At 43.7% G+C, this 19,158-nt stretch overlaps 2 long non-coding RNA genes across 6 annotated transcripts in view; one reads left to right on the top strand and one right to left on the bottom strand.

The window, feature by feature from the left end:
• The first annotated feature begins 5,287 nt into the window (after positions 1-5,287).
• The window catches only part of LOC309515122, a 124,962-nt gene continuing 111,091 nt past the window's right edge, over positions 5,288-19,158 (top strand). For all 4 annotated transcript variants that reach the window (XR_014212292.1, XR_014212293.1, XR_014212294.1 and 1 more), the window contains exon 1: positions 5,288-5,335. This is a non-coding gene — a long non-coding RNA (uncharacterized lncRNA). The remainder of the gene's footprint in view (positions 5,336-19,158) is intronic.
• On the bottom strand, positions 6,620-12,196 carry LOC309515413. 2 transcript variants are annotated; one of them, XR_014212467.1, is made up of 3 exons: positions 11,373-12,196; positions 9,694-9,818; positions 6,620-7,921 (listed from the first exon to the last, which is right to left on the bottom strand). It is a non-coding gene; the product is annotated as an uncharacterized lncRNA (long non-coding RNA). The 2 variants fall into 2 exon arrangements; XR_014212468.1 differs by lacking the exon at positions 6,620-7,921 and adding an exon at positions 8,390-8,468.

Here is a 19,158-nt window from a genome sequence, read left to right as displayed (position 1 = left end):
CAACATCTGGAGGGCCAAAAGTTCCTCACACCTGCTCTAAAGCAACTATTTGGATATGGACATCTCTAAGAGGATAAGAAGAGTGTTGGTAGCCAATTGGTGGCATGGTTGCCCCAAGTAGCAGGTATCCTGGGAATTTGCAGCATGCCTAAGCAGGAATAGGAGGACAGCCCCTCCCCCAGGCCTAGGGGAGAGTTGAGTATGTGTGAGGTGTGAGTGTGACTTGCTGCAGGTATACCATGAAGTATGCGCTAGAGAGATACTGCCTCTTATTTGACTTGGGGAATGTTTGCTGGAAAATCTTTGGTCAACACTGCTATGGCAACTAGTGTAGTAAAGGTAAAGGGACCCCTGACCATTAGGTCCAGTCACAGACGAGTCTGAGGTTGTGGCGCTCATCTCGCTGTATAGGCCAAGGGATCCAGTGTTCGCAGACAGCTTCCAGGTCATGTGGCCAGCATGACTAAGCCACTTTCTGGCGAAGCAGAGCAGCGCACAGAAATGCCGTTTACCTTCCCGCTGGAGCAGTACCTATTTATCTACTTGCACTTTGACGTGCTTTCAAACTGCTAGGTTGGCAGGAGCAGGGACCGAGCAACGGGAGCTCACCCCGTCGCGGGGATTCAAACCGCCGACCTTCTGATTGGCAAGCCCTAGGCTCTATGGTTTAACCCACAGCGCCACCCACGTCCCAACTAGTGTAGTACTATGGTGTAAAACTGGAGGTGTGAGCTAAGGGGTTCCTGGTTCAAACTTCCATCACACAACTGTATGTGCATGCATTGAAGAGGAGTAGGATTGTGGCAGCAGCTGTAATCGATCCTTATTCATTTCAAGTTCTGATATGAGGTTCTGTGCATACAGCAGGGCACGCACAGGGCTCTTGCTGCTAAGTGTTTGGGAACTGGGGAGGAAACCGGGTTCCTGATCTCCATTTTTAGGGCTGGAGTTCAATGCTCAGTGCTACTGCCCAGCTAACTGGAAACATTGCCCAAACCTGAATTTGGTTTCTGAGCTGTCATGAGATGTTAGCAATGCTGAGGACCAGAACCTTGCTGTTAAAATGTAGATAGAAATCATTAGGATGGCAGTTCCTGCATCTGGTAGCAGATTATATGAACAAAATGCTCATGGTACCAAGCATATTGCTACTTCCTCATGATGGGTGCTTCATGCAAGACTGACACAACCTGCGCTATTCACTTTTGCACTGAATAAGCTGTGGGATAGGATTCTTCCCCTTCGCCGCCTCCTCAATCCCCTCCCTGTTGGCAAAATATTGTTGCACCCCAGCCCAGTCTCCCAGTGGTGCAGGATTTCAGGAGTCCCAGGGCTTATGCAGGGTTGGTGTTTCCTTTTGGGAATAGGGCACAGGGGAGACTGCAGTGTCTTTGTGATGTATGGTATATTTACACATATATACAACCTGAGCCTATGACGGAGGGGTTCACAGCATTAACGCCCCAAGAGGGTCTTGTTTCATGGTTGTAGCCGTGGATTCAAACAGAAATCAACCATCACGCTCTACCTCTCTGACTTTCCAGTCTGCAGCTTTTTCTCTAGGTTGCATCACAGCCAACTCTGCTCTCCCTCCCAGGTTTTGTCCTACCAACTATAAAAATTGGAGGAGGGACCCCACTCCATTTCCGGTCTGGCCCAAAGCCCCCTTTCCTTTGCTCTCTTAATGGCCCATCACCCAGGCGATTACCTCAACACAGGGAGATAGCCTGGCTTATATTTTAACACTTCCTAGGATTATAGGTGTCAGGCACCCACAAACTCATAGCAATATAATGCACTATAAAGTCTACCCCAGCCCCCTTAGATGCCTGTGTTGCACTTAGTCTGGCGTAGTAAATTATTCAGCAAATATTTTGCTTTTCAAATTTACCCTGCATATCAAAAGGATGTGTTTAACTGATAAAAGCCTAACAGCTCCTTTGGAGTCAATTATCAGTGATGTACAAAGTATTTTCCAAATTACTACATGAGCCATAATGCATCCGAGGGATGCCTCTAATCTCTCTGTTGTTGGAAATCCACTTTGAATTGAATTGCCTAAATATGGATTGACCAGGGTGATAGCTTGCTCTGTAAATGGGCAGGATGTGCTCGTACCGAAATGCACAATCAAATAGGGGGCCATATTGTGTTATTCTGTGCTGTTATGGTCTATTAGGTAAATATTATCTTCCTTGTGGATTTGTTGTAGCTATACTGTATACACAGTTACCCGATAAGCCATATGGTCTTTCAGATAAATAAAATGTGTTTCTGGAAATTAGAAAGTGATGCAGCCCCAAAGCTGAATTGATCTCCTTAAGCCATAATGGCTCCAAGGAAGCCATTGGTGTAAAATACAATATTAGAAGAAGAAGAAGAAACTCAACCCAACATTGCTATGCATTTTTACATGACCCTAAAATAGGTGTTTTTATCTTTTGTTTTGTGTGCTTCAAAATTCATCTGCTCCCAGTGAACAGATCACTAGCACACTCAGGGTTTGAACAGCATTAAGGTATTTGAAGAATAGTTTAATTTTATTTAATAGCTTTATTTAATAGCACAGAACTGTGGCATAATACATTGGAATGGGAAGTACAGTATTGTTGCTTTACTCAAAGATAAAAAATGTGTAGGTTGTACCCAACTAAGTTATACTCAGAGTAGACCCATTGAAATCAAGCTAGTCGTATTCATTGATTTCAGTGGGTCTACTCTGAGTACATGGTCGTAACCAGTATTTATGTTGGGAGGGCAGGGCTCCCACCTAACCTGTTCCAGAACCGAGCTACTGAGCTGCCAGTTGCGTTCCTTGAATGCGCCACAACATCACCCAAGCATTTCAGTTTCAAATATTCTGATTATTCCTACTTTTAGTTAAATATTATTTCTTTCTTTATTTGATGCTGCGGGGTGGGCGGCTGCCCCCATGTCTGAGTATGACCAACGCTGAATGCAACTCTGAGTTAGGATAAATGAGATACCTCTTATAAATCAAGTTACATAAGCCTCATTATGGGGAGTAATTTATTCTATGAAGTTGCTTTCAGACCACATTGGGCGGTTTGCTCACTGAGTCTGCTGCCTCAGGATCTCGGACAAGAGAAAGTTCTTTTCCATTTCCCACTATTTTATTATTTTGAAAACCACCACCACACACAGGGGATTGAACCTGGGGACTTCTGGGTGCAAATAAGTGCTCTGCTGCTGAGCTATGTTATTTTTCCAAGTAATGTTCCTTCTTCTTATGAGGAGGAGCAAAGGGCAATGTATATCATCAAAGCCCTGCTCTTTTACAAGTGAATATTTCTTGGCTTCGTTCTGGTTTCTGTGATATTGCCAGGTATTGTACATTCACCTTAAAGAGACTCTCTCTCATATAAGCACGGGGAGAGGACGTGTGTGTGTGTGTGTGTGTGTGTGTGTGTGTGTGTAAGTTCTCCAATGCTCACTTTTGGGGATTTTGAAGGAATCATGCAATGCAGGTAGTAGTTCTGACTATGGATTAAATTTAGAAGCTGCAGAAGGGGAAATGTTCCCCAACCCTGTCCTAAGGAATACTTGGTTATTTCAAGTACATCTTCGAATCACAGAATTGTAGAGTTGGACAGGACAACAAGGATCATCTAGTAGTCCAACCCCCTGCAATGCAGGAATATTTTGCCTAACATGGGGCTCAAACACACAATTCTGAGATTAAGAGTCTCATGCACTGCCAAGTGAGCTATCCCAGACTTACCTTGTTACATACATTTTCCTTGAAGGAAATGGACTCTGTTGGGCAGGGCGTGGTGGGATTTTTTTTTAACAGGGTGTGTGGTGTTGGGGTGCTTAGGGCAGGGGTAGATAGATGGAATTGTTTTCTTATTTTGCAGAGGCAGAAGAAAAGATAGGGTAGTTATCTCAATGAAGAAAATCTTTCCTACTTTTGAATAACGTCTTTCCAGATATTCTGTTCCTTGGTCCACATCATGTTCTTGATATCTCTGTTATAATTTATAATTTATATGCACTAAACAAAAGCACTCAAGAACATATTAGCACTCTTCTTTTTCAGTTGGTGCTGAACTTCCTAGGAGTATTCATTATCTTGGGTTGTTTTTTTATTATTAGGCAACAGGCTGTTTAATTGACAGGAAACCCTTAAATTCTCCCTCTCTGTATTTCAGAGGTATAAAAGAAGTTTCCTTAAACCTATAAGAAAATTGCAATTTGTAGATGTGTTGCAAGAACTTCACCAGACCGAAAGGGATTACATTTTTTAGTATACAGTTGGGAACTCCAATGTCAGAATTTCCTTTATTAAAGGAAATTGGTCTTTGTCTTAATGACCAAGAGAATTATTTTTATAAAAAATAAGTATTATCATGATCCATGTGATTAGAATAACCCATATTGCAGTGCTTGGGAATGTAAGTGGGTGCCTGAGAAGTGTATCAAAGAGGCAAAAGATTCCAAAATTTAATAATCAGGCCCAAACTAACCACCCATCATTTTAAATAAGTCTGTGCCTAGGTCTGCAAAGCCTCACAAAATAGGTCTGCAGAGCCAGACTCAAATGGCCCACCCCTTCATCCCCATTGCACTGTGTGTGTGTGTGTGTGTGTGTGTGTGTGTGTGTGTGTGTATACAAAGCTAGGTATCACCATGACCACGCCACAGGTGGTTTTAGGGTAGTGTGACCCATTCAGCCACACTGGGGACACTGAAACAACGGTGTAGAATGGAGCCATGAGAGAAGTGTGTGAGAGGCAAATTTTAGCGTTGTCCAGGGCGTTGCTGAAATTTGAGCGCCCAAAGTCTGCCACTGGCCATGCCGTTCTGCAATGGAGGCTGCGTACACACGATACCTTTAAAGCACATTATTTCTCTCAAAGGGTCCTGGGCAATTTAGTTTGCCCCTCCATAGAGTTACAATTTCCAGCAACCCTTGACAAATTGCAGTGCCCGGAATTCTTTGAGAAGAAAATGTGCTTCAAGTGTGTGGAGCCACAGACTGAGGGTGACAAATGCTAGCTTACAAAGGCACCCAGTTCGTGGCTAGGCTGAGATTTGTACTACGGATTTCTAGGTTATGCTCTTAATGAGTTCATTTATGGTAGTTGGGGGACCTTAGGCTGGGGGTCGGTGGTGAGCAAATGCAGCCTTCCAGGTCTTCCTACCTGGCCCTCAGCCTGCTTTCCAGACAACACACCTTCCTGAGCCTCACAACATTGCTTTGCACCCTCCTAATGTGTTTTTACTGGAATGCGTCCTTGATCTATGATTATGCCTCTTGTTTTCCTGCGGGGAGCGATGTGTGAGTGTGAAGGAACAAGCCTGTTGTGCAAAGGTAAGTTTCATATTTATAGCTCTGTTTACTTTTGCCTAGGGACGCGGGTGGCGCTGTGGGTTAAACCACAGAGCCTAGGACTTGCCGATCAGAAGGTCGGCGGTTCAAATCCCAGCGACAGGGTGAGCTCCCGTTGCTCGGTCCCTGCTCCTGCCAACCTAACAGTTCAAAAGCTCCTCAAAGTGCAAGTAGATAAATAGGTACTGCTCCGGAGGGAAGGTAAACGGCGTTTCCGTGTGCTGCTCTGGTTCGCCAGAAGTGGCTTAGTCATGCTGGCCACATGACCCAGAAGCTGTACGCCAGCTCCCTCGGCCAATAAAGCAAGATGAGCGCCGCAACCCCAGAGTCGGTCACGACTGGACCTAATGGTCAGGGGTCCCTTTACCTTTATTTACTTTTGCCTTTGGCCCTGCCCTCAACTGACATTTGGCCCCCAGAAGGAAATGTGACCCCCAGACTAAGAAAGGCTCCCCAACACCCCTGGTTTAGAAATACAGTGGTACCTCAGGTTAAGAACTTAATTCGTTCTGGAGGTCCGTTCTTAACCTGAAACTGTTCTTAACCTGAGGTACCACTTTAGCTAAAGGGGCCTCCAGCTGGCGCTGCGCGATTTCTGTTCTCATCCTGAAGCAAAGTTCTTAACCCGAAGTACTATTTCTGGGTTAGCGGAGTCTGTAACCTGAAGCGTCTGTAACCCGAGGTACCACTGTAGAAGAGAGGCCCTACACTATAGAACAAGGCAGCCTGAACTCTTTGTGCATTTTGTCTGCCAGATATGCTCACCAGTCTCCTTTGTCTGTCCTCGCTATGTTGATAGTTCTCAGCTAGGCACTTCCTTTTAATGTTTTCCTCTCCCTCCCTCCCCCCTTCAGTTTCAAAGGTGTCTTTGTGCACGTATGGCTAAATTAATTTCTGTGACACACATTGCTGAAATGTAAACATGGTGCCACTTTGATTTCCCATGAAGATAGAACACATGCTGTTTCAGAAAAGAACATGCAAGATTGCAGGGAATTGTGGAAATCAAATGCTAATTACGAGTCCAGATGGGGGAAGATGGAGGGAAAGAAGAAAATAAAAGGAAGAGAAACAAAAGATGAAGAGAAGGACAAATCTCCTTTCCCGACTATTCTGTGCAACTGTCAGTCATTTCTGAATATCCAAAAGAAAGTCATCATCAGTAGAGGGGTTATTCCATTAGGAAAAAAACCCACTCCTGTGCCACATAAAATTATACTTCAGCATTACTTATATAAGGGCCACCATGTTTCCTTTTATTTGAGTCTGCTCTTTGCTTCACAAGGGATCCAGGTGTTCTGCTTGGCAAGAGACACATCCAAACAACGGTTGACTTCCTTACTTATGTATGCATTTATTTATTGGTAGGGGAGCACCCATTGCAATTTCTCCACCTCAGTAGCCCTTGGTGCAACCTTAAATCTGTGTTTTGCTCAGCACAGCCTGGTCCGGTTAAGGCTACACAACAACAACAACTGTATTTTTCCATCTTCTCACAATCTGCATGTTGTTTGGCTTTGTCCAGTAGTGGCCGTGACCTTGGGACAGGTGGGGCCAGAGCTAATGAGAGGTGGAGCCTATTAATTCCAGCTTTGCCCCTGTCATCTTCCCTGCTGAGTTCTACAAGGGCAACAACACTGGGAGGAGAAGGAGAAGGAGAAGGAAGATTGTTCTTGTTCTTCTTATTGTGGATAAGCAGTGCCACCACTGCAGTGGACCGGCGGTTAGTAGGAGGGCAAGCCCAGAGCATATGGCAGCAATCTAATCTGAATGTCACCAGAGCATGGGCCAGCTACTTCTAGTCCAGGACGAGAAGAGTTAAGCCTGCTTTGAACAGGATTAGGTTCCAAGCACTGACTTAAAGTGATGGGTTTGTGGGTGGGCACCAAACACACACAGCACCCTAAGTTCCCCCTTCTCCATTTCATTATGCTTTGTTACTCTCAGTGAGTTGGAGAAAAGTCTGGGTTGGGAGCCCGGCTAGCCTGGGCTTCTGAATAGCATTGGGGAGTCCCCAGAAGGCTTGTGTATGTTTGGCGCCATGTCGTCTGGGATGGCAAACCATGGGCAACATTCTCTCTGGTTTGCTTCAAGCAAGCCAGCTTCAAAGCGTGAGTTATAAAGCTGGCTTCTGAAACTAACCACGGTTAGTGTTATCTGAAGTTCGCCTTGTCATCTAAGCCAGCAACTATGGTTAATGAAAACCAGAAAGATCAGCTGTGTGGGGATAGGAAGGAGTTTGAGTCTGGAGCTTCCTGCTGCAGGGTTTAGCATGATGTTGCAAACATATAGCAAGAGCGCATGTGCAAGAAAGAGGTTAAAGAGCCTTTTCCTCTGCTTTAGCTGGCGTGGTTTTGACTTAATGGGCAGAGACATCAAACCATTGCTGAAAGCAAGATATTGTTTCTGTTAAATAATAGCCTTGCCTATAAAGACAGGAACCTTTATAGCTGTGTGGCTTGATTGGGAAAGATCTGGAGTGCAGTATATTCTGTAGTCTTTTTGTTGTTGAAGAAAAATCATTCTTGAGCATCTAGCTAGTATTGCCAGTTGATTTCTGTATGGACTCTTGGGAGACAAAGAAAGAAACAGTGGAGATTTGAAGTTTTAATTCATATGTCCTTGATGATAATTCCCCATCAAACAATCCAGATTTCCCCCCTTTAGTTGATGCTACATTCAGCAAAGGCATTTTGTAATTGTGGGGGAAAGATCACCTCATTAAAACAAAAAAGCACTCTGCTTAATTCTGAGCTGCTTCCTTTAAGCAAAACTATTGTGCCTGATGGCTGGGAGCCTTGATTGCATCTCTTCAGAGGGGAAAACCCTGATTTTGAACTACATCCTGGGTCTCCTCCCTTCCCTGCCGCCCCCCCCCCCCCCGCTTGTCTTTTTCCTGATTTGCAAGTCAAAGAGTCGAGGTATATTCTTGCTTGAAATGGGTTTACTTGTTTCTCAATGGTAGGTGATTCTCCCACCCCCACCCCAAGGGGGACTGTAGCTAAACATATCACCTCTCTTCCCCCCTCTGCCTGCTTTTTTCTCTTCAGAAAGGCTGCAAAGTTTTGCTGATCACATACTCCTCAGTTCTTGAGGTCCACCCCCCTTCAAACTCCTGCGGAGAGAGAGATTGCGGTGAGAGTTATTCCTCCTGACCTCTCCTGAGCTCCCATTGAGCTAAAGGTCAGAGGTCATTTTCTCAGACTCCCCATAGAGGAGCGAACCAAAGGTCATTCCTTTAACTCACTCCAAGTGGGATGTGATGATGATGGTCTCTCTCTTCCTCTCTCTCTCCTCTTCTCTCTCTCTCTCTCTCTCTCTCTCTCTGTATGTGTGTTTGTTTGTTGCAGTATCAGTGTTGCGTTTTGCTGTTACTGCAAACCTGCAGCCATTGAAACAGGTATGCAACAAGACAAACAGGAGAGAAAATGCCAAAAATAAAAAATGGCAAGTTCTGAAAACGATAAAACTGTTCCTACAAACCCTTAAAAAAAATACGAACTCATCGTTACAGATGTACAATTAATGCCCCATGAACGACTGGGTCACACCTCAGAGCAAGCCTTGTGAAACGAAAACAGGTTCAGTAAATACAGACTGGGCAATGTTCATCTGAGAACGGAGAAGCCATATTCCTTTTTATGTCCCTCTGATCTCTTCCATTCTAAACAACACATTCATAGCCAGCCCCCCCCCCTTTCCTTCGTTTCTTCAAATGGGATGGCTTGGCCTTTTCGGTGTCTTACAAAGGGAGTTGTTATGGGGCTATGTCTTCTTTCCGCGCCCCCCCCCCTCCTGGATTATATTTGCTTCCCATTCAGCAAACCTGTGAGTCTCATGCTGTCCCACGAAGAAATTTTTCTGGCTTCCCTTGGCATGAATGGTTTTGCTTTTTTTTTTTTTTAAAAAAAAAAAACACCTTCCTATGAAGGAAGACTCATCATCACCATCATCATCAAAGGAGCACCCCTCCTTTCAGAAATAATAATTGCCAAACTGTTTCCCCCTCCTCTTTGCCTTCATATGTAAAGGGAAGAAACGAAGGGAAAGAGGCTGGAATTCCTTGATTTCTTTGGAATGTCTGAGTGCAGGCCAGCCATTATTTCCCAGTCTGGATTCCTCTCCAGAAGGAGGGTAGGAATGCTTATTTCCTCTGATCCCCTCCTTACCAAAGAGAATGGACAAGCTTTGTCAATGCCATGGCCGCCTCTGAGGCTGCTCCTTCTCCTTGACCCGTCCCTCTTCCACACACATATATGTGAAGAGATCTCTTGGGCCTCTCTCCCCACTCCTGAATAAATAGAGAGAGAGAGAGGAACTAATCACAGGGCATTAATTACCTGAGGAGGGCAACTTCTGTCTTTTTTTCAGAAGGACACAATGACTAAAAGGGAGAGAGGCCTTTGTTCCTTCCGTGAAGCCTGTCCTCATTTTGACAGAAGCGACCAAGGCAGTCTATGTTGGGCTGTGGAGAGAGATTGTGGTGGCAAATAGGTTAAAATATGGTATTTGGCCTGACTGCTATGGTCAAAAGAAATGTTCTGCTTAACTAGAACGAGAGCAGGGGAATCAGTCACATTTCATAGTATAACAGCTTAATTCCTGTTTATTTTTGAACTGTGTCTACAGAGAAAATAATATGGTATAACACAGCAACCATTTTAGGCACGTCCAATATGTGCATGACGCACACATGCACGCATGTGTATCACACCGAACCCGGAAGTCACCCAAAAACATCACAAAAAAGAGGCAGAATGGGTTGGGACAGGGGCAGAACAGGTTGTTTGTGCATAATCGGAACATCCATTGAAAAAGCCTGCAATTTCTTGCAGGTGCACAATGACCCGGAACACAACCCCTGTGTAAACAGGGAGTTGCCTGTATGGATTTGGCTAATTGTAGTATTATAAAAGAACATTTTGGCCCCTTTCTCACCTTCACTGCATATGTTGACTCATTGACCTAGTTCGCACACCATGGTAAACCACAGTTAATGGTTTGCCACGAATACACCAGACTGAACTGCTTTGCTGTTTCCTATTTGCAGTGGGAGGAAACAGATCATGGCCCCTAGCTTAGCGTTCTGTCCAAATCAGGAATCATGGTTTGTTTCATGCCAGCAAACCATGATCTGTAGCCAAGGTTTGGTCTTCGTTTACTGACCGTAGTTAATAAGAGTGAAACAAACCATGATCCCAAGTTTGGAAAGAATGCTAAGACCGTAGTTTGCTTCTGCCTAGCTTGAACTGGAGCAAAGTGGAAACAATACACTCATGCATGATAAACCATGGTTTGTCCCCTCCAAATAAGCAGGCCTATGGAGGCCATAAAATAGGGATTTGTAGGAGGGGCATTGTATCAGGTGAATGATTTATGCAGGTGAGTGCTAGATAGACATGAGGCAGCAGTAGAATATCAGAGATCAGAAGATTGCAGTAGTTGAGGCAAGTGATGATCAAGGTTGGAGAGGGAGGGAGAGAAGTGCTATAGTTTTACAATACTGCAAAGCAACATAACCTGGGAATGGATCGAATATGGAGAACAAAGTGCAGAACGGAGGCATCAAGGCTGTGCACCTGTTCAGCAGAACGGATGGTAATGTCAATTCAAAGTAGGAGCCCTAGTGAACTATGCGAATAGTGCAACATGGTAGTAAGTAGGCACAGCAAGACCGGTAGTGTAAACACCCATAGAGTGGAGCAATTGATTTCTGCAGAGAATGAGCTGCCCCTAGTGGCTATTGAGTCCAAATTCCACAGTGTCAAACTTGCTAATGATTTTCAGTTCAGTAACTGGCTTGTTCCCCGTGCTCGGCTTGAATACCTATAAGTTAAGCAGCTATCAGAAAATACGTCACAAATCTTCATAGATCATTATAAGTCTTCAGGACTGTAAAATCCTATAAATGGCGGCTCTTAAAGCTACATACAGTTCAGAGAAGTGTGTGTTTCTGTGCTTGCAGAACAGTATTATGAAATGCAGAATCGGTAGGCATTTTACATTGCAATGAACTCACATATTTTGAGTGCCATGGTGGGTATTTGTGTCTGTGCATTGCATGGTGTCTTGAACAAATCACAGAAGAGGGCTTTCCCCCCCACACTAATCGTGTTTTAGTTAAGTTATTGTCACACAATTGTTTGTTCAGAATTATGCTGTGAGTTTTATCCATTGTTGAGATTCTTTTCTTCTTCTCTGGAATGGAAAGTACAAATCCACTTTTAAAATGCTGAGATCTTTTGACTTCTCCCAGAAAACTTTTTTTTTTTATCAGTCTAAGAGGATAAGAAATTCATTAGCTTAAGTTGTATGATTCTACCAGCTCATTAGAGAGCTGTGTGCTTTTCAGTTTGAGGATGCCTCCCAGCTCTACATTGAAGCTGTCAAAGTTAAGGATGAAGGTATGGGACCACTTAACCATCCTATGAGGCAATTTCTTATTTTTAACTATGCAGACCAAAGGGTTCATTAGATTAGCTTAATGAATAGTTATGGGTCTGATGTACACTCCTCCCCCTCCATTCATTACTGTCTAATTGCAACCAAAATACACAATTGCCAAAAAGAACCACCCCAAGAAAAGAAATAAAATGTAAATTTCAGTATATTGACAGTAATTATGTTTTCAGAGCCACAGTTCTTAAGTTTTCTTTCATAACCAGGTAACACAAACATTTTGATTTGAATGTCAACACCTCAGACCTGTAAGAGTTCTAAACAGTTGAAAAACATGTACATCCCTACACAAACCAGTAATTATTTTTACACAGACCTGGAATGATTACATCCAGAATCTTCCATTCTGCTTGCAGTATTATGAAGTACTTGGTAATTTATTTTAATCTCTAGCATCTGAAAAGTCGCTACTGGAAAAGCAGATTTTTTATAAAATGCATAGATGAAAATACGCGCGCACACACACACGCACGCACGCGCGCGCGCGCACACACACACACACGTGTTCAATCCAGTTGTGCTTTGACAATCTTCACAGTTTTGGTCAATTTATGTATCTGGAAAGTTCAAAATAGGGCAATTGGCCCCAAAATACATTCTGAAGCATCCTTAGTAAATCTTCATGGTGAGAAACAGAGGCACTCAGGTGGAATTTCTCTGAGATTTCTCAGCTGTGGGCCAAGGCATCACCAGAGATAACCTCTCGTATCCTTCCTTCAAGTGGTAATGTTAAGGTAAAGATGAATGATTGCTTTTCATTTCCCCCTAAAGATATGAAGTCGAAGATAATGCCCTGTGGCAAGATTTATATAACTATATTATTGTACAGCACATGTGTTTATGTGGAACATTGTGGGTACCCTCCCTGTCTAAAAAAATGATTTTAGATATTCTCTGTTGTATTATTCTAATTTTCTTAGATAAGATAAAAATGTGTTATGCAGAAACATGTTTCTGGTCGAATAAATCTTTAATCACCATCTGGGGTTGGCTTCTGGCAACTCTCTGTGTCTCTCTCCTCCCTCTGCAGCCAAGCACTTATAGTGAACACGTGACAAAGAGCGCTTCCTTTCTTAAGGTAAAGTAAAGAGACCCCATACCATTTGGTCCAGTCGTGACCGACTCTGCGGTTGCAACGCTCATCTCGCTTTATTAGCTGAGGGAGCCGGCGTACAGCTGGTCATGTGGCCAGCATGACTAAACCTCTTCTGGCGAACCAGAGCAGCGCACGGAAACGCCATTTACCTTCCTGCTGGAGTGGTACCTATTTATCTACTTGCACTTTGAGGTGCTTTCGAACTGCTAGGTTGGCAGGAGCAGGGACCGAGCAACGGGAGCTCACCCAGTCGCGGGGATTCGAACCGCCGACCTTCTGATCGGCAAGTCCTAGGCTCTGTGGCTTAACCCACAGCGCCACCCGCGTCCCTTTCCTTTCTTATACCAACACAACTATTGAAGGTGCGTGCCATGGAAGGGCTGAACGTAGAGGAATGGGGGGTGAAACCAGCTGGGGAACCACCAAGGGAAGAGAGCTGAAAGTCTGGGGAATGGTATTGGGACAATGATGAGTGGTCACAGGGAAGAGGAGGTGTCAGGAGCTGAAGAGGTAACACGGCATAATGAGCTGGAGAAGTGTCTGGCAGAGAGAAGTCCAGAATTGGAGGCAGAAGCTGAAGCAAGGAAGGAGGGAGGGAGGCCAAGAGGCAGAGAAGAGACATGGGTGTCTTCCCCCTGCTGCTGTTGCAGCAAGCTCTCCTCCCTTCTGGTCTCCCAGAACCAGAAGAGGCATGAAAAGGGCAGAGGACAGGTTGGCTTCATGTAGGCACAGTCTCCAATTGCTTGGGATAAACCCTGGAAAATGAGGGGACTTAGGTGGCTGTGGGGAGGCAGGGACTTTCTACCTGCAACTGATCCATGGGTTCGAGACTAACCGGGGATGAGCTGCTGTGCATATTAGGCCTGACACTCTGCCAAGTCTGCACAGATCATGTTCTTGCTAATAAAGAGTGCACACTTCCACAGTGTCGTTTACTGCTAGTTCTTGACAATGCAGGAACCATGTCTTTTTCACATGGCATGCTAGGCATGGGAAACCTGTGGCCTTCTGTATGTTGTTGAACTTCAGCTTCCATTGCCCCTGATCATCTACCATGCACAGGGCTGGATTTAGGTTTGATGAGGCCCTAAGCTACTGAAGGTAATGGGGCCCTTTATATGTCCAGCTGTACTTTGTCAACAACAAATTATCGCTGTTTTTTGTGTTGAATATATGCTGTATGGTAATTTATGGACCTAATAGGTATCTAAAGCCATTTGCACATAACAAATAGGAGCCTACACAACACAAAACACTGTTGCTGTATGTAGGTTTTATTTTATTTGTTTTTTATCTTATATTTTGGAAATGTACATCCAGTTTTTTTCCTTTAATTTTTTTGTGGGGCCCTAAGCTATACGTAAATCTGGTACTGACCAAGCAGGTGGGGAGTGGTGATCCAACACCACTTGAAGGGGTGCTGGTTCAACACCCCACTATAAGTTATTGAACCTTCTGAAAGAAAATATATTTTTCAGTGTATAAGACTATATTTTTTCCTAAATTTTTGAAGTTTAAAATAAGGGGTTGTCTTATACAGGGATAGTGCATAGTGCATTTTCTTCATTTTGAGCCCCCCAAAATAGCGGGCGTCTTATACATGGAAAAATATGGTAATCAGTATCCCGTTTCTTAACATTTCCTGGCATCCTTACCAGCTATGAAATACAGCAGAGTGGTGTCTGCGAAGACTCAGGCGGTTTTAAAATTGTAGGTTCTGCTCAAGTGAGTATGATACGGTTTCTGATCTCCATTTGTTTCCATACACCCGTAGACAATTTATTTTCTTTGTTCTCAACTATGTGTTTTCAGGACAAACATCACATCACATGATGCTCAGTAAACTATTAGCATCCCAAGGAGAATACCACTAAAATTGTAATTACCGCAGCAGTTTGTATTAAAGAATCAAAACAGCAAAGCATTTCAAAAGCAGACCTCTGATTTTTAATGTGTTATGTTTTAGATTGCGAAAGCATAGCTGTTTTGACATCACAATGGAGGGGAACAACTAGTCACAATTAACCAAGCTCTTAAGTAACGTATGGCACCTTTTGTATTTCCACCCCACCCCAAATGATTATTTCTGTAGTTTTGTGGCTAAGCATAAACACATTATAAAATACGGAAAATCATTCAGCAAGCAGTGATGGAGGAATAAATGTGAAAGTTTGGCAATATGTCTCCTCAAAATTATGTCCCACAGAGTTAAATAGGGCTTACTGCCAGGTAAATGGATCTAGGATTCTAGCCTAAAAGTCTGTAAAATGCATTGTTTTATCATAATGAAAACCATTTTGACCAATGATATTGTGATGAGCTCCATATGAAAGTGATAGTACACTGGAATAGTCTAAATATACTTAATTGATGCACTGGGCTAACAATCTGGAAGAACGGAGTATTTTTTCAAGTCCACAATTTTGCATTTCATTTCATTCTACGTTTCAGCAAAAAAAATGGCTTCAGACCTTTTCCCCTTCAGCATGCTAGTGAAAATTCCAATAGCACACATTAGTTTAAAAACTAGGCTTATGACAGAATAACCAGTTGGCTGACAACATTTCAGCCTGGTGCTCCCCATTCTGATTGGTTACGTTGCATAAGGAAGGATGACGCTGGATTGGCCGGCTTTGCAGCTGTTGCTATGACTCTGCTGTTGCTAGGATCGCTGCTGTCTCCAAGCCCTGCAGGAAACATGTAATGAATTATGGATGGTTGATTTTCTCAGAGAGGCCTGATCTGTAATGCAGATGAGCTTCAAAGACCCCCTTTTCTTCTGGGTTCTTAAAACACACACACACACACACACACACACACACACACACACCCGAGTTTTAAATCAGAATCTGGCATTTGCAGTAGTCCCTAGTCACAGTAGTAACTACTGAATACTGATGTTAATTCTCATGCAAAACAAAGGCCAAAAGGTCACTATCTGCTATTTGTTCAGGAAAACCTTGTAGGATTTGCACTGAACGCGGAGACCGCTGGGGTATTTTCTTTTTAATTTTTTATTATTATCATCATTCTTATTATTATTATTATCATTATTGCTGCTGCTGCAAAAAAAAAGCAGCATATGGTACAGAGCTCAGAAGAGGAGCCATTAGAAATAAATGCCATTCTGTATATGGTAATATTATTCTCGGCAGGGGTTCCAAGACTAGGTTGCGGACTAGTTAACAGAATTCCCGCTTCCTCTGTTGCCTTTGTCAACAAAATTGTTGCCCAAATGTGACCCCAGGATGTTCACAGCATGCGCTTTGATCTAGAGTATCAGTAGGTTTTCCATGGGCTGGAAGTGCTAATTCAGTGACTGTTAGAAAGCATACAGAACGCCTATTGCTTGGCAAGTAAAGTGCCATCTCTGATACACCAGACATAAACCGTGGTATCGGCTTCAAGTCTGGGGGATGTGGGGAATGCTGCTTAAACTGGGAGGGAGGCCATTTGAAATCAGTGGGCCATTTGAAATCAGAGGCCATTTGAAATCCTATCCTCACTGTGGCCAACCAGATGAGGATGATAATGATTATTTATTAAATTTGTGTACCACCCTTCATATGAAGTTTTTGGGGCATTTCACAAAAAATGCCTGTTGGAAACCCACAAACAGGACCTGAGTGCCATATTACTTTCCCTCTCTGTGGTTTCCAGGAACTTTTTTGCTTCTGACCATGGAGGCAGAGCAAGAACCATCATGGCTGGTAGTCATCAGTAGTCTTCTCCTCCATGAATTTGTCCAACCCTCTTTTAAAGCCATCAAAGATGGTTGCCACCACTACTCCCTTATGGGAGCAAGTCCCATAGTTGTAACTAGGTTGTACATGAAGAAGTACATCTAGAACTCTATTTATGAGTAGACATATACAGTGGTACCTCAGGTTACATACGCTTCAGGTTACACACTCCGCTAACCCAGAAATAGTGCTTCAGGTTATGAACTTTGCTTTAGTATAAGAGCAGAAATCGGGCTCCAGCGGCACGGCAGCAGCAGGAGGCCCCATTAGCGAAAGTGGTGCTTCAGGTTAAGAACAGTTTCAGGTTAAGAACGGACCTCCGGAACGAATTAAGTACTTAACCTGAGGTACCACTGTATAGGATCACAGTGTTCATTTCATGGACATGACTGTGAGGTGGGAGAGAGTTGCAGTGAGGTAATGTTTTCATTACTCTAAACCTTTGCTCTTACCCGTTTATAATACTTTGCACTTAAGTAGTGCTTTTGGGTGTTCATATGCACAATAGTGAACTTAGGTGAGGAGCGCTGACAGGATCGGAACCAAATGAACAGACAAGGCAGTAATGGCATGCTCCGGAAGTTAACAAAAAATGTAATGATATTTGGGGTGGGAATCAAAGTGGGCGACGACCCTGCCACCATAAAACACTGAAGGAAAATGGAGCTTGCTCTGTAAACACACAAATGTTGACTGCCTTTTGGAAAGGGGGGGGGAATGGAGGCAAGGCTAGCGGTCATTATTTTGCTGCACTTTCAGGTTGCATTTGTTACCTTACAACAATCCTGTAAGATAGCTCAATATTTACCCCTTATTGCAAACAAAGTTATGAGGCTTGCTGATGCTGGAGAGAGAAGTTTGGAAGAAAGATTCATTACTCTCTCATAGCAGATTTAGCACAATGACAGTTGCTCCAAGCACATTACTTGACTACTGTAATTCGCTCTACGCGGGGCTGCCCTTGAAGCTGTCCCAGAAACACCAGCGGGTACAGAATGCTGCAGCGAGGCTCCTCACGGGGTCTCTGCCATGGGAGCATATTCATCCAGTGCTTTTCAAGCTGCACTGGCTCCCGGTGGAGTACAGGGTCAGATTTAAGGTGCTGCTTTTGACCTTTAAAGCCCTTCACGGCCTAGGACCCTCGTACCTACGGGACCGCCTCGCCTGGTATGCCCCACGGAGAGCCTCAAGGTCCATAAATAACAACACCCTAGTGGTCCCAGGCCCTAAGGAAGTTAGATTGGCTTCAACCAGAGCCAGGGCCTTTTCAGCACTGGCCCCAACTTGGTGGAACGCTCTGTCTCATGAGACCAGGGCCCTGCAGGATCTGATTTCTTTCCGCAGGGCCTGTAAGACAGAGTTGTTCCGCCTGGCCTTTGGATTGGAGCCAATTTGATTCCCTCCGCCCCCCTTTTTCTTTTTTCTTTTCCTTCTCCTGCAATGAGGCTTCATTTTAATATTTTAATGTTCCATTATTTTAATGTTGTATTTTATTTTTGTTTTTAAGTTGTAATCACTCATCTTGTTTTTATTATTGCTTGTAAGCCGCTCTGAGCCCGGCCTTGGCTGGGGAGGGCGGGGTATAAATAAAAAATTATTATTATTATTATTATTATTATTAAAACTTATATTTACCTCTGACCTCACCCACCTTCAAACAAACATTCCCCGCAAAAATACTTTGGATAGAATAAGTTGCACTCAGCTTTACAAATAAGTGAAAATTTTATTCAGTTTTCAGAAGTTACAGCAAACACAGTAAAATATAGACAAAAAAAGTTCCAAATGACTTAAAAAGAAATAACTTGCAGGAGAATTGTGCAGTCTTAAAGATGCCGGCAGTAAAAATAATCTTTTGGAGAGATTCTGGGCTTCCACATGCTCCAGGAAGTTGGGGGGGAGGGAAGAAGCAGAGGCTGCTGGGAGCCGGCTGGCCCCCTCCCATGGTAAGGAGCTCAGGGCTTCAGGCACACAGGTGTGAGTCAGTAACTGTATATAACAACAGCTGAAAGCCGCTTGGCTGAGTACTCGGCCTTTGAGTAGAGCTTCTTGCAACACTGAATTGAATGAGAAGACTTCTTTAGGTAAGAGACCATCTCACACACACCAGAATTTCCTTACCCCAAACTGGATTGGGGTGCAAAAGCCTCACAGGGGAGGCCTTCCCAGGTAGAACTTAAAGCTGCTGACCTATATGTCTAAGAAATGCCTGTGGCATACCTTCCAATATCAAATGCAGAAAAAAGGACACCCATTTTTTATTAAATATGGGAAGCAACCCAACCATGTTAGATAGTTCAATATAACCAGCCACTGTATCCCAATTAATTTTTTAAGGTGGGAGCATCTGTACTGTATAGCATATTCAGCCGCATTCCTGAAAGACAAGGAGTATTCTGAATTCTAAAATCCTGTATACATTAATGGTTATGAGATCCAATTGCCAGGTAAGGCAGGCTGAATTTTGCCAACAGCCAAATAAGAGACAGTTGGTAGAAAAGCTCTGC

The sequence above is a fragment of the Podarcis vaucheri genome, assembly GCF_965113315.1.
Source record: "Podarcis vaucheri genome assembly, chromosome: 12".
Taxonomy (NCBI): Eukaryota; Metazoa; Chordata; class Lepidosauria; order Squamata; family Lacertidae; genus Podarcis; species Podarcis vaucheri.
Note: the sequence above shows the minus strand (reverse complement) of the source record. Positions and strands in the feature narration are given on the sequence as shown.